Source organism: Orbicella faveolata, unplaced genomic scaffold (genome assembly GCF_042242905.1).
Source record: "Orbicella faveolata isolate gen_17 unplaced genomic scaffold, um_ofav_v1 contig_27, whole genome shotgun sequence".
Taxonomy (NCBI): Eukaryota; Metazoa; Cnidaria; class Anthozoa; order Scleractinia; family Merulinidae; genus Orbicella; species Orbicella faveolata.
Window position 1 is genome coordinate 4,389,452 of NW_028301555.1, and position 13,105 is coordinate 4,402,556.

Sequence of the window (13,105 nt, forward strand, 5' to 3'; positions counted from 1 at the left end):
TCTATGTGTATCCGACCTTTCTAACCTGAAGCCGAGTTAATTACAAAAGTTCAATGCGGATTGGTACTCAGTCACGTAAAACGCTTTTCTTGTGGAGTGGTTTTGATCTTATGTCAATCAGGAATTGTACGATGCATGTAAAATATGGACTTCTACTCTCGGAGTGGGGTACACAAGTAAGTCTGACGGGGTGGGGTTCTCCATACAAGGTCTCTAAATGTGGCCCGTTTAAAAAGTAAAGAAAAATTGCTTTACAAAATCATCACATCGTAAAAATACGCCAAATGTTATCTTAGAAATGTAATAAATTTCAATAAGCCGTTTCTGAAAAGTTATCACCTTGTGGGTAATATGAGTGACCTAACTAACGTATTTTATTAAGCAAAGTTTTTGCGAATAACTTAAAATCGCTGCTAATAATTTGAAATTTTTTTGCCTTTTATACCCCTTTCTGGGGAACGTTTCGAATATGGATTCCCTGTTATATTTCAGAAGTTCTGATATCTCAACCCCGGCCCGTTGAGAGGCACATACCCGTATAGGTAATTTGGTAGTGCCTGCCCTCCCCCCCCCCCCCCCCAGACAACCCCCACACATCCACAGTTTGCACTTTATTAGCTGGAGGTTTATTAGAATGTAAAGTGTTCATGAAGAGGACGACACGCGTGGCTGAAGACATTAGACCGAGCTAGAATTCTGGGCTGAGTATTTGTGCATGACGTTTCCTGCTCCTAGTTAACGATTTAGAAAATCCGGAACTTTTACACAGTTTTGGTTGGTTTTCAGTGGACCAAACTAAGTTTGTGGAAACTTATTTGGATTTTCTGTATACTGTAAGTCAGTTCCTGCATACTAACGAGTATCTCTTTTGTACAACAGGGAGTGCGGTACAATAAGCTCGCCCGAACATGTTCGCTTTTAGCAAAGAGTCGCATCGCGCTAAAAGCCAACTCATTTCCACAATTTGTCTCTGAAAAGACGCTTTTTTGATTAATTAAAAGTTCAACCCACAGGCAACATTCAATATCTCCTTTGTTTCAAGATGAACCTCCTACACAGACATTGTTTCAGCTCAACACGCGAGAAGAATTTGTAATGAAATTGAAAGAATAATACGACAAATGGCTTCAGGGTGTTTCTTTTTGTGTTTTGATGAACCAAAAAATGCGTCGTATTCTGCAAACGTTTCCAATTGCTGGTTAACTAGACTAAAATAAAAGTGAAAACAAAGTTTTAACTCTTTACCTCCAGGCCGAGAAGGTTCTTCTTGTGCCCTAAAGTTTTCCCTCAGTTGGCGTCAATTTCCTTTGCTCCTCTCCCTCGGGAAAAAAGAGAAACTTCATCCTTGTTTTATAAATACATAGAAATAGAAAAAAAACACCATAACTGATAGAAAGCTAGAAACATCTGCAAAAACAGCGCGAGGTTTACGTTCCCAACACGTTTTATTTTTTTCAGACCCTCCACTCGTTATCTCAGAGCGCGCGCTCTGGTGCAAAGTTTTCTATTTGTTACGACATGCATTTCTTTCTTTGATTACGTCAAAACACCTTTGCTTATTTTTGTCAACATGCGATCAGTAATCGTCTTTTCTCTTTTACTGCTCACTTCCTTTCTACCTATTATCGATACAAGATAATTTTTATTGGATCCCGATGTACAACAAGGACATGCGCTGTAATTTGGAAAAAATATTCGATAACTTCAAACATTTTAAGCTATATTAAGAGATCATCGCAGTTTTGTACTCGACTTAGATAGTTGCGAAAATAACTCCTGAAAAAAAATCAGCCCTAACCAAAACCGGTGCAGTTCTCTTCCAACTGAGCCAACAAACTGACTGAAACCATAAAAAAACTGCATATTTTCCAATAAAGCACATTAAATAATAATGACAGCTTGTTTATACTGTGTGCAGACGGCATGAAACCTTTGCTGAGAAGCGAAGGTTTTCATCCGGGCCGACACGCTGGGGTTTCGTCTGAGCATGACGACTTTGGGGACCATCGTCGAGTTGTGAAAGATGGAGATCCGTGGTGCACCTCTTCGGGAAATCGCTTTGGAGAATTGGGTAAAACTGGAAATAATATTCATATTTTCCTCTTTTAAGGGTACATGGCGGTATCGTTCAAAAAGGTAGCATAGGATTATTGTCGGCTTCGGTCTGGACTACTAATGGAGTTGTTCGGATTACCGTCGTGTAAACCTCGAATTCTGACGGATTAAACTATCACCTGCGATTATAGTTGAATTATAGTTTTGATATAATACATAGTTGCACCATTGCTATCCTCTTGCAACAGTTCAAGATGTTTTATTAGCTCAGTTACTCTTGTCACCCAAAATGTTGGCTAACAGCAAGCTGTTATCAAGCTGTCAGGGTAACGTGACAAAATTTTAAGGGGAGGGGTATAGGGGTGGGCAATCGCTGATGTACTATGGCATGTTGTGTATCAGTTACAAGCTGGGCAGGGAGGAAGCTACATGTATGCTTCTAGTCACTTCACACTACAGAAATTAGAGATAATCCAGATGCCAAGGCTGATAAGCCATTATAAAAATTTGCGGTAAAGTTAGTATTAGGCGGAAGTGTCTCTGATGCTGTTGGAGATTATCCCACTTTCCATCTATCCAAAAGAGACTTGCTGATCTCTATCTAGAATAACGCTAAAGAGTGGACTTCACATTTTGAAATTAAAATTATTAAAATTAATTTGGTTGAATTTGTGAATTCTTATCCTTCAGGCTGAACAAGAACTCCAACAACTTTAACAAGCACAGACAGCAGCCTACCAACAGCAGTCAGAACAACAACAACAACAACAACAACAAATGCAGCAGCCGAGCATATCTGCAGCACAACCTGTAGCCACACAGTTAAATAAATAGTACATATATATCTTAATTGGCCACTCCCCCATGGGGCTTTCCGAGGCCAGTGGAAACAAATGATGAAACAAATAATGCAAATGAACATAACATGGTTAGAAATCCCAACTGCCAGGAGGTAGACCAGTTGGATATTTACAAACGTGGCCGAGGAGTTGAACTAGGGTCTACCGAGAAACAGCTCTAGCTTAGCATACTATTTGGGACAGTCCCTTTCACGCTCGCTGAATAAGAGATGGAGAAATACTCCGCGCCCAGATATTGAACGTTTAGTAAAGACCCGAAACAATAGCCAATACTCAAAAGCGAAACCCAAAACTTAAACAGCAAATCCTAGCCACACAAAACTTAAGACAAAGAGCTATGCAATTGTAAGGGAAGAGGGTATGAATAAAATATCCAAAAGGTGCTAAAGCTAGTCCATGAGTGGTAAAGCAGGATACTGAAAATACTAGGGATAAAGGCAAACGATAAAGGAGAAACAAAAAGGTGCAGAAGAATTTAAACCGCCTTTCAGGCTAGCATGGGAAGAGGAGAAACGACGCAACAGCACGTGCCCAAGGTAATTGCACAATTACAAGAACGTAGGTGCACAAACTAAAAGCAAAACAAGGCGAACATATTACTGAATAGTACAAACCAAGGAAAAAGCGAGTAACAATTACACCGAGCCAAAGGAATAGTATTTCACAAGCCCGGCATTTGCGAGGCAAAGCAACCTCGGAAAAAACATCACTGAAGAACACAAAACATATTTGATGAAGCATGAAACTTAAGGGAGCCGAGGGAATAGCACTGCACCAAGTGCCCGATATTTGTGAGCCAAAGCACGCATACAAAAACATTACTGAATATAACAAAGCGTACAAAGTAAAGGGAGCCGAGGGAATAGCACTGCACAAACGCGACGTTTGTGAGGCAAAGCACGCATACAAGAACATTACTGAATATAACAAAGCGTACAAAGTAAAGGGAGCCGAGGGAATAGCACTGCACAAACGAGACGTTTGTGAGGCAAAGCACGCATACAAAAACCCGCATTACTGAATATAACAAAGCTTCCAAACTAAAGGGAGCCGAGGGAATAGCACTGCACAATCAGATCTTTGTGAGGGAAAACACGCATACAAAAACATCCTTGAATTTTACAGAACCTGCAAACTAGAAGGGAGTCGAGGGAAAGGCGCTGCACAAGCCCAATGTTTGTGAGTCAAAGCACGCATAAAATAATGTGAGTACTGCAACTTCACAGTAAAAGCGTGAAAATACTTAAAGGGCGTACTGCAAGGGAAAACCATGGATAAAATTCAAGCAATTGCGACGGAATAAGGGACTATACTCGCGCAAAAGCAAGTTTGTAAACGACTAAAAGCAACAAGCCACAAGAAAAAGTTATGTTGTACCAGTAAGGGTGCCGGATTTGGTTTCCATAAACTGGACCTGTACGCGTTTAGTTCAGTTGAAGGAATCAGGAACTGTGCAAGCAGCATGGACAAGAACTTGATCATCCGGCATATGATACAACAAGTGAAGTTACGAGGCGAAGGATTCTTCAGTACACGAACTGGGCTGAAATGAGATGCATAGCTCTTATTTATACCCGCTTAATAAGGGACTGGCGCGAATAGTGGTCAGAACGGGACTAGAAAATTAATCCACGACCTCCGGATTTCAAGTCCGGCCAGCGCCCTAACCATTCGGCCACGCGCCCTCCAATAATTTAATAACATGATACCTGTTAAGAAATGTTGTACTTATTATGTTTATACTTTAATTAAAGTGCATCTGGAATGGAATTTTAAATTGCCTAAACCTGAACAAATGCACATTTTGCATTTCACATACTTGGGCAAAAGAAAAAGAAAGAATATTGAGGTAGTTTTAAATAAAATACGAAAAAAAAATTTAAAAAATAAGGCTGTTACTTCATTTGTTTTTCCATGCAAAAATAGATATTCTAGTTAAATAAGAACGAGTGATAAATGTAAAATAGGTTTACAGACATCAGTGAAACACTCAAAAGGGGAAGAGGTTCGTAGAAAAGACATAAATGTACTTTAGTATATAAATGTCTAAATAATCTAGTACCTAAATATTTGAGTGACTATTTCACAAGAAATTATAATGCGCATAGCCACAATACTTGCAGAAAAACAGATTTGCACCTGCCCAAACCCAAACTCAGCCTTGCAAAAGGAACTTTTAGATATTCGGGCTCAGCTTTTTTTAACCTCTTACCCCGGAGCATTCAAAACGCCGAGTCACTTTCTTCTTTCAAAGTTCTAATTGACGTCTACAATTTTTAAATTTTAGACACTAGATTTTTATAAATTATTGCATGCTTGTTTATACTCTATACTTTTAATTATTACTTGTGTTTTTAAATTTATATCCACCCACCTCTAACAGCACAGTCTGATGATCGCTTCGTGCGTGAAACTCGAGTAACTGTCCGTACGGTCTCTATCTTTAATTATGGTATTCCGCTCTGCATGTATTTGCATCGAGCACTTCTACGATAGTAAGAAACCTTTTACATTTTTCTTTATCTTACATTTTTTAAATTTTATCTTGTATTTTTAAATTATCACGATGTCTTGTATTTTTAGTTATTATATTTTTAGTCCAGGGTTCCTCTGGAGATCAGCCTCGTTGCTGAATGGGCCACCCTGGCTAATAAAGTTTACCTTTACCTTTACGTATACGATAATCTCCAGTAAAAAGATTTGCTTATTTTACATGGAATGCTACAGTGTAACAAGATACAACAAGAGACTATCATCTAGATCACAGTCTCTTGATACAGGAAAAGGCTTAAATCATCTTACAAAATTGCACATCAAATATAACAACACAAGACTTTATGATAACAGAAATCACAATTTTAATCAACCATTCAAACGGTATATCAATCAAGAAAATTGGAGCAGGTAAAAAGGAGTGAATGTATGAAAAGGAAAATACAACAAAAAATCAAGTCATTTAAAAATTTACGATGAGATCAAAATAATGAAAAAATTCTTTCTAGCGATATCCAATGGACCCGACTTAAGTTCAAGTATCTGTATTATATTGAATCCGATTAAACTCTTCAAGCTTTACTGGCATTCACCAGTAAACTGTCAAAAACATAATAATAATAATAAAAATCCATTGTTTTATAAAGGAAAAAGTTAAAACTAAACTAAGCAAAAGCTCTACAATAATAAATCACAAATTACAATGAAATCTAAAATTAAACGCTAGTAATGACTAAATGATATAAGTTCAATCCTCCGTATAAGATTTAAAATGATATGAAAAACTAGCAGCATTACTGGCATTCGACAGCAACTTGTTTAATATGTTGCTGATATCCGAGGAAAAAGCAGCTTCGACAGTTTTTCCATTCCCTCCCCCTCCCCTCCCTTCAAACAGCTACGTTTGTCCCCTATAAGACTATTTACACTTGACAAATAAAGCCTAAGGACCAAACTATACTTTTTCTTGTTTGTTTGTTTCCTTGATTTTTTTTTTTTTAAAGCCTCTTCCAGGCATTCAGTTAGTTGGGACACAGCACGAAAAACGGAGAGCGAAAAAAGGATCCGCGGTTTTCTGCGCTGTGGCACCCCAACTGACAAAACGCATAGAAGAGATTATTTTTTTTCTTACAGAGGGAAGCTGTTTAGCCGAAAAATCATCGACAAAACTAAAAAGTCCGTCATCTGTAATGAATTGAAACAATTGTTAAACTTCCTCTTGCTCAGAGAGAGCACATCAATCTGTCGTTCTCTTTCATTGTAATAGCGATATTCGCATTTTTGTGGAAACGCATAAAATGGAGAAATACCCATTTAAATCTCACACCTTAAAACAAGAGAAAGTAAATTTACGGTTTGTTTGTCTCTTTTCTTGTTGTTGTTATTGTTCTTGTTGAAAGCGATCGAAAGATGAGATTAGGAATGAAAAGTTTTTCACCAGACTGGATGAGTGAAAACTTGATGCGTGCTGAAAAATCTTTGAGAAACTATACATGCGAAAGAAAATTGAGATTTTTAAGTGAAAAATACAGCGACATGCGTCAGCCAGTCGTGCTATTTATCTCACAGAAACCGCTTCTTTTGTTTATGAAGGCGTTTAAGCTACTCATACTGATGAGTAAATCATCTACTTCAATATGTAAACTTTCTTAGCTGTGCTAGCCACGAGAATACTTTCATCTGGCGCTGTTGCTATTCCAGTAGGATCTGGTAAATCAGTGATGGTTTTGCCTGTGAAGCGACCGTCTAAAGAAAACTGCTGAACTCGGTGATTGTTAATATCACATACAAGAAGATTATTGAAGCTGTCTAAAAGCATACCATACGGCAATTTAAATTGTCCACCTTGATTTCCTTGTTTTCCAAACTTATACAAGAAAGTTCCAGACTGATTGAAAACTTTAATACAGTTATTGCCTCCATCAGCTACAAGAAACATGTTCTTGTAAAAAATGCAGCTTGTTGGATAATTGTAGCCTGCGAGCAGGCTCACACGTTAGAGCACAGACGCGCGCGGCGTAGCCGCGAGTTGTTCAACTCACCGACTACAACAAGTTCACGTTCTTTGACTTGCGTAATAAAAGGGCAGTTCGGAAGTTTATCGTCCTTGATCTTCACTTCAATGTTATAGGCGCCCGGCACTTTTGGTGTAAAATTCACCTTGAATTTACCGTTTCCTTTCTCGCTAACAATCACATTTGGAACGTCTTTTCTAGGTTCAATGAGAACTTCAATTTGATTTTTAAGATCATGCAGGTTGCTTATCTCTCCTTCAGGTGTTCTGGGACATAATATCAATTCTGCTGCTACACCAGCCTGAAGAATTTGATCCAGTCCTTCCACAGTGCATTGACTCGCATCAATTCCCTCGGCTGCGATATCGCCCAGTCTCAAACCCTGCACAGAAGCCGCAGTAAATTTGATGAATGAGGTCTCGTGGTGTTTTGGCATTTCAATGTCACGAAGCTCTTGAAGTCTGTGTTTGAGAGTTTCCTTGTTTTGCATGATATCTAAGCTTAAACTTCTCTGTACCAGATTTTGTGTAAACTCAACCGCTTGGATCATTTGTTTGAGCAGTGATTCCGCTTTCTCCTTAGCCGAGTTGATTTTCTCGAGTCTTGTCGCGTGTGTCGTGTCCACGGATGCAATTGCCTCTCGCTCGCGATCTCGAATCTTTGTAATCATTGTCTCGGCTACTTGCGAGATTCCACGTTTAGCGATTGCGACATTGGTTTCGAGCTCTGAAATGGTTTCATCAAATTTTCGAATCACATCCTTCAAGGCTGTCTCGCTTTGTCTAATCGCTGCAGCTTCTGCCATGATATCGCCTTTCTCGTTGTCAGCCGCTTTGTCGAGTAAAATTACTTCATGGTTTCGGTGGTCTGTGACTATGCAAGCATGACAGACACAGGATTGACAAGGAAGGCAGAAAAATCTTGTGATTTCTCGCTCGTGGTACTGTTCAGAGCAAAAGGGCTGTCCCTTCAACAAGGCTTCGTAGTCTTGAGTTTGAAATTCTTTGACGGCCATGACTTTGTGTCCCTCGAATGCAGCCCGCATAACTTCATGCGCGTTTAAACAGTCGGGGCACATAAATCTTGCGCAATCAAAGCAATAATGAACATCGGAGCTTGTTTTCTTACAGTTGCCACAAGTTATGCTACTTCCATCACCGCTCTGTCGGACAGCAAGAAGACTCAACAAACTGTTGTGGAAAAAACTGGTCGGCAAACTGTCGAAACGATTTCCTTCGGGCAGATCGATTTGCGCTTGACACTCTGGACAACAGAACTTTCCTTGTCTGTGGCTGGCTCTTGCATGATTCTCCAAACACTGACAGCAAAATGTGTGTAGACATGATATAGTTTTGGGTTGGTTGTAGGTATCGAGACAAATCGAGCATTCAAGATGTTTCTTGACGTTTTTCAAGAGGGACTCCATGGTAAACGTTTTCTAAAGTTTGCTGGTGAAACACACACTCAGGTCTATTGTTTTTGATTCTGGGAAAAACAAACTTTTCTTTCATCTATATATATCTGACCTTTCTAACCAGAAGCCGAGTTAATTACAAAAGTTTAATACGGATTGGTACTCAGTCACGTAAAACGCTTTTCTTGTGGAGTTGTTTTGATCTTATGCAATCAGGAATTGTACGATGCATGTAAAATATGGACACATTCCCGGAGTGGGGCACACGAGTAAGTCTGAAGGGGTCGGGTTCTCCATTTCAGGTCTCTAAAAGAAAGAAATGCACGCCGCAACAAATAGAAAACTTTTGCACGAAAGTGCGCGCTCTGAGATAACGGGTGGAGGGTGTGAGAAAAGGAAAACGTGAAAAAATTGCTTTACAAAATCATCACATCGTAAAAATACGCCAAATGTTAGCTTAGAAATTTAATAAATTTTGATAAGCCGTTTCTGAAAAGTTATTACCTTGTTCGTAATACGAGTGACCTAACCAACGTATTTTGTTATGAAAGTTTCTGCGAATAACTTAAAATCGCTGCTGATAATTTGAAATGTTTTTGTCTTCGGAGTCTTATACCCCTTTCTGGGGAACGTTTCGAATATAGATACCCCGTTATATTTCAGAATTTCTGATATCCCAACCCGGCCCATTGAGAGGCACATACCCCTATAGGTAATTTGCTAGTGCCCCCACCCCCCACCCCCCCCCCCCCCTCTCCGCCCCACATCCACAGTATGCACTTTATCAGCTGGAGGTTTATTAGAATGTAAAGTGTTCATGAAGAGAACGACACGCGTGACTGAAGACACTAGAACGCGCTAGAATTCTCGGATGAGTATTTGTGAAGCAAGTTTCCGTGCTACTAGTTAACAATTTAGAAAATCCTGATCTTTTCAACAGTTGTAGTTGGTTTTCAATAGACCAAGCTAAGTTTGTGCGCACTTATTTGGATTTCCTGTATGCTGTAAGTCAGTTCCTGCGTGCTAGCGAGTATTTCTTTTGTACAACAGGGAGGGAGGTACAATAAGCTCGCCCGAGCATGTTTGCTTCTAGCAAAGAGTCGCATCGCGCTAAAAGCCAAGTCATTTCCATAATTTGTCTTTGAAAAGACCCATTTTTGATTAATTAAAAGTTCTACCCACAGGCAACGCTCAATCTCTCCTTTGTTTCAAGATGAACCTCCTACACAGACATTGTTTCAGCTCAACACGCGAGAAGAATTGGTAATGAGATTGAAAGAATAATACGACAGATGGCTTCAGGGTGTTTCTTTTTGTGTTTTGATGAACAAAAAATGCGTCATTTCCTGCAAACGTTTCCAATTGCTGGTTAATTAGACTAAAATAAAAGTGAGAACAAGATTTTAACTCTTTACCTCTAGAACCGAGAAGGTTCTTGTTTCACCCTAAAGTTTTCCCCCACTTGGCGTCAATTTCCTTTGCTCCTCTCCCTTCAGAAAAAAGAAAAAGAAAAAGAAAAAAATAAACATTTCATCCTTGTTTTATACATACATACAAGGAGAAAAAAATATTAATTATGTAAAATTAGAATCATTTGTAAAAACAGCGCGTTCCCAACACGTTTTCCTTTTCTCACACCCTCCACCCGTTATCTCAGGGCGCGCACTTTCGTGCAAAAGTTTTCTATTTGTTGCGGCATGCATTTCTTTCTTTCATTACTTCAAAACACCTTTGCTTATTTTTGTCAACATGCGATTGGTAATCGTCTTTTCTCTTTCACTGTTCACTTCCTTTCTACCCATTATCGATGCAAGATATTGGATCCCGATGTACAAGAAGGACACACCCTGTAAGTTGGAAAAATATTCGATAATTTAAAACATTTTAAGACATATTAAAAAATCATCGCAATTTTGTACTCAACTTAGATAGTTTCGAAAATAACTCCGGAAAAAAATTCAGGCCTAGCCAAAACCGGTGTAGTACTCTTCCAACTGAGCAAACAAACTAACTGAAAGCATGAAGAAACTGCATATTTTCCAATAAAGCACATTAAACAACAATGATAGCTTGTTTATACTGTGTCCAGACGGCATGAAACCTTTGCTAAGAAGCGAAGGTTTTCGTCCGGGCCGACACGATGGGGTTTCGTCTGAGCACGACAAATACGGAGACCGACACCGAGTTGTGAAAGATGGAGATCCGTGCTGCACCTCTTCGGGAAATCGCTTTGGAGAATTGGGTAAAACTGGAAATAATATTCATATTTTCCTCCTGTTAAGGGTGCATGGCGGTATCGTTCAAAAAGGTAGCATAAGATTATTGTCGGCTTCGGTCTGGACTACTAATGAAGTAGTTCGGCTTACCGTCGTGTAAACCTCGAATTCTCACAGATTAAACTAAGACCTGCGATTATAGTTGAATTATAGTTTTGATATAATACATAGCTGCACCATTGCTATCCTCTTGCAACAGTTCAAGATGTTTTATCAGCTCAGTTACTCTTGTCACCCAAAATGTTGCTAACAGCAAGCTGTTATCAAGCTGTCAGGGTAACGTGACAAAATTTGAAGGGTAGGGGGATGGGTGTGGACAATCGGTGATGCACTATGACATGTTGTGTATCAGTTACAAGCTGAGCAGGGAGGAAGCTACATGTATGCTTCTAGTCGCTTCACACTACAGAAATTAGAAATATAATCTAGATTCCAAGGCTGACAAGCCATTATAAAAGTTTGCGGTAAAGTCAGTATCAAACGGAAGTGTCTCTGATGCTGTTGGAGATTATCCCACTTTCCATCTATCCAAAAGAGACTTGCTGATCCCTATCTAGAATAACGCTAAAGAGTGGACTTCACATTTTGAAATTAAAATTATTAAAATTAATTTGGTTGAATTTGTGAATTCTTATCCTTCAGGCTGAACAAGAACTCCAACAACTCCAACAGCACAGACAGCAGCCTACCAACAGCAGTCACAACAACAACAACAACAACAAATGCAGCAGCCGAGCACATCTGCTGCACAACCTGTAGCCACACAGTTAAATAAATAGTACATACATATCTTAATTGGTCACTCCCCCATGGGGCTTTCCAGGGCCAGTGGAAACAAATGATGAAACAAATAATGCAAATGAACATAACATGGTTAGAAATCCCAACTGGCAGGAGGTAGACCAGTTGGATATTTACAAACGTGGCTGAGGTGTTGAACTAGGGTCTACCAAGAAACAACTCTAGCTTAGCATGCTATTCGCGACAGTCCCTTTCACGCTCACTAAATAAGAGACGGAGAAATGCGACAGCGCTTAAGTGAGTTGGAAGTGTAAAAGGATAGAGAAACAGACGGACGGGAAACGAGAAGCGCGGTAGCGTGGAGAAGTAAGTGAGAAAGAGAGGCAACATGTTGCAGCTGCCAACAGCCGTAGGATTCCTAGCCACCCAAAACTTAAGACAAAGAGCTATGCAATTGTAAGGGACGAGGGTGTTAATAAAATATCCAAAAGCTGCTAGTACTTGAGTGGTAAAACAGGATACTGAAAATACTAGGGATAAAGGCAAACGAGAAGGTAGAAACAAAAAGGTGCAGAAGAATTTAAACCCACCCAAGGGATGGCAGCCAGAGCGTCAGTAATTCGATTAGGGCATTAGACAGCCTTTCAGGCTAGCATGGGAAGAGGGGAAACGATGCAACAGCACGTGCCCAAGGTAACTGCACAAGTTACAAGAACGTAGGTGTACAAAGTAAAAGCAAAACAAGGCGGACATATTACTGAACAGTACAAACAAAGAAAAAAAGCGTGTAACAATTACACCGAGCCAAAGGAATAGTACTGCACAAGCCCGGCATTAGCGAGGCAAAGCAATCTCGGGAAAAAAAAAACATCACTGAAGAGCACAAAACATAATAAGGTGTGCAACTGAAGGGAGCCGAGGAAATAGAACTGCACCAAGTACCCGATGTTTGTGAGGCAAAGCACGCATACAAAACCATCACTGAATATAACAAAGCTTACAAACTAAAGGGAGCCGAGGGAATAGCACTGCACAAACCAGATGTTTGTGAGGTAAAGCACGCATACAAACACATCCTTGACTTTTACAGAACCTGCAAACTAGAAGGGAGTCGAGGGAAAGGCACTGCACAAGCCCAATGTTTGTGAGGCAAAGCACGCATAAAATAATAAACAGTACTGCAACTTCACAGTAAAAGCGTGAAAATACTTAAAGGGCGTGCGGCACGGGAGAACCATGGATAAAATTCAG

General features: G+C 39.7%; 1 pseudogene; it reads right to left on the minus strand.

Moving 5' to 3' along the window:
- Positions 1–5,749: 5,749 nt before the first annotated feature.
- LOC149107221 (E3 ubiquitin-protein ligase TRIM45-like) lies at positions 5,750–8,959 on the minus strand (annotated as a pseudogene).
- Positions 8,960–13,105: the final 4,146 nt, after the last annotated feature.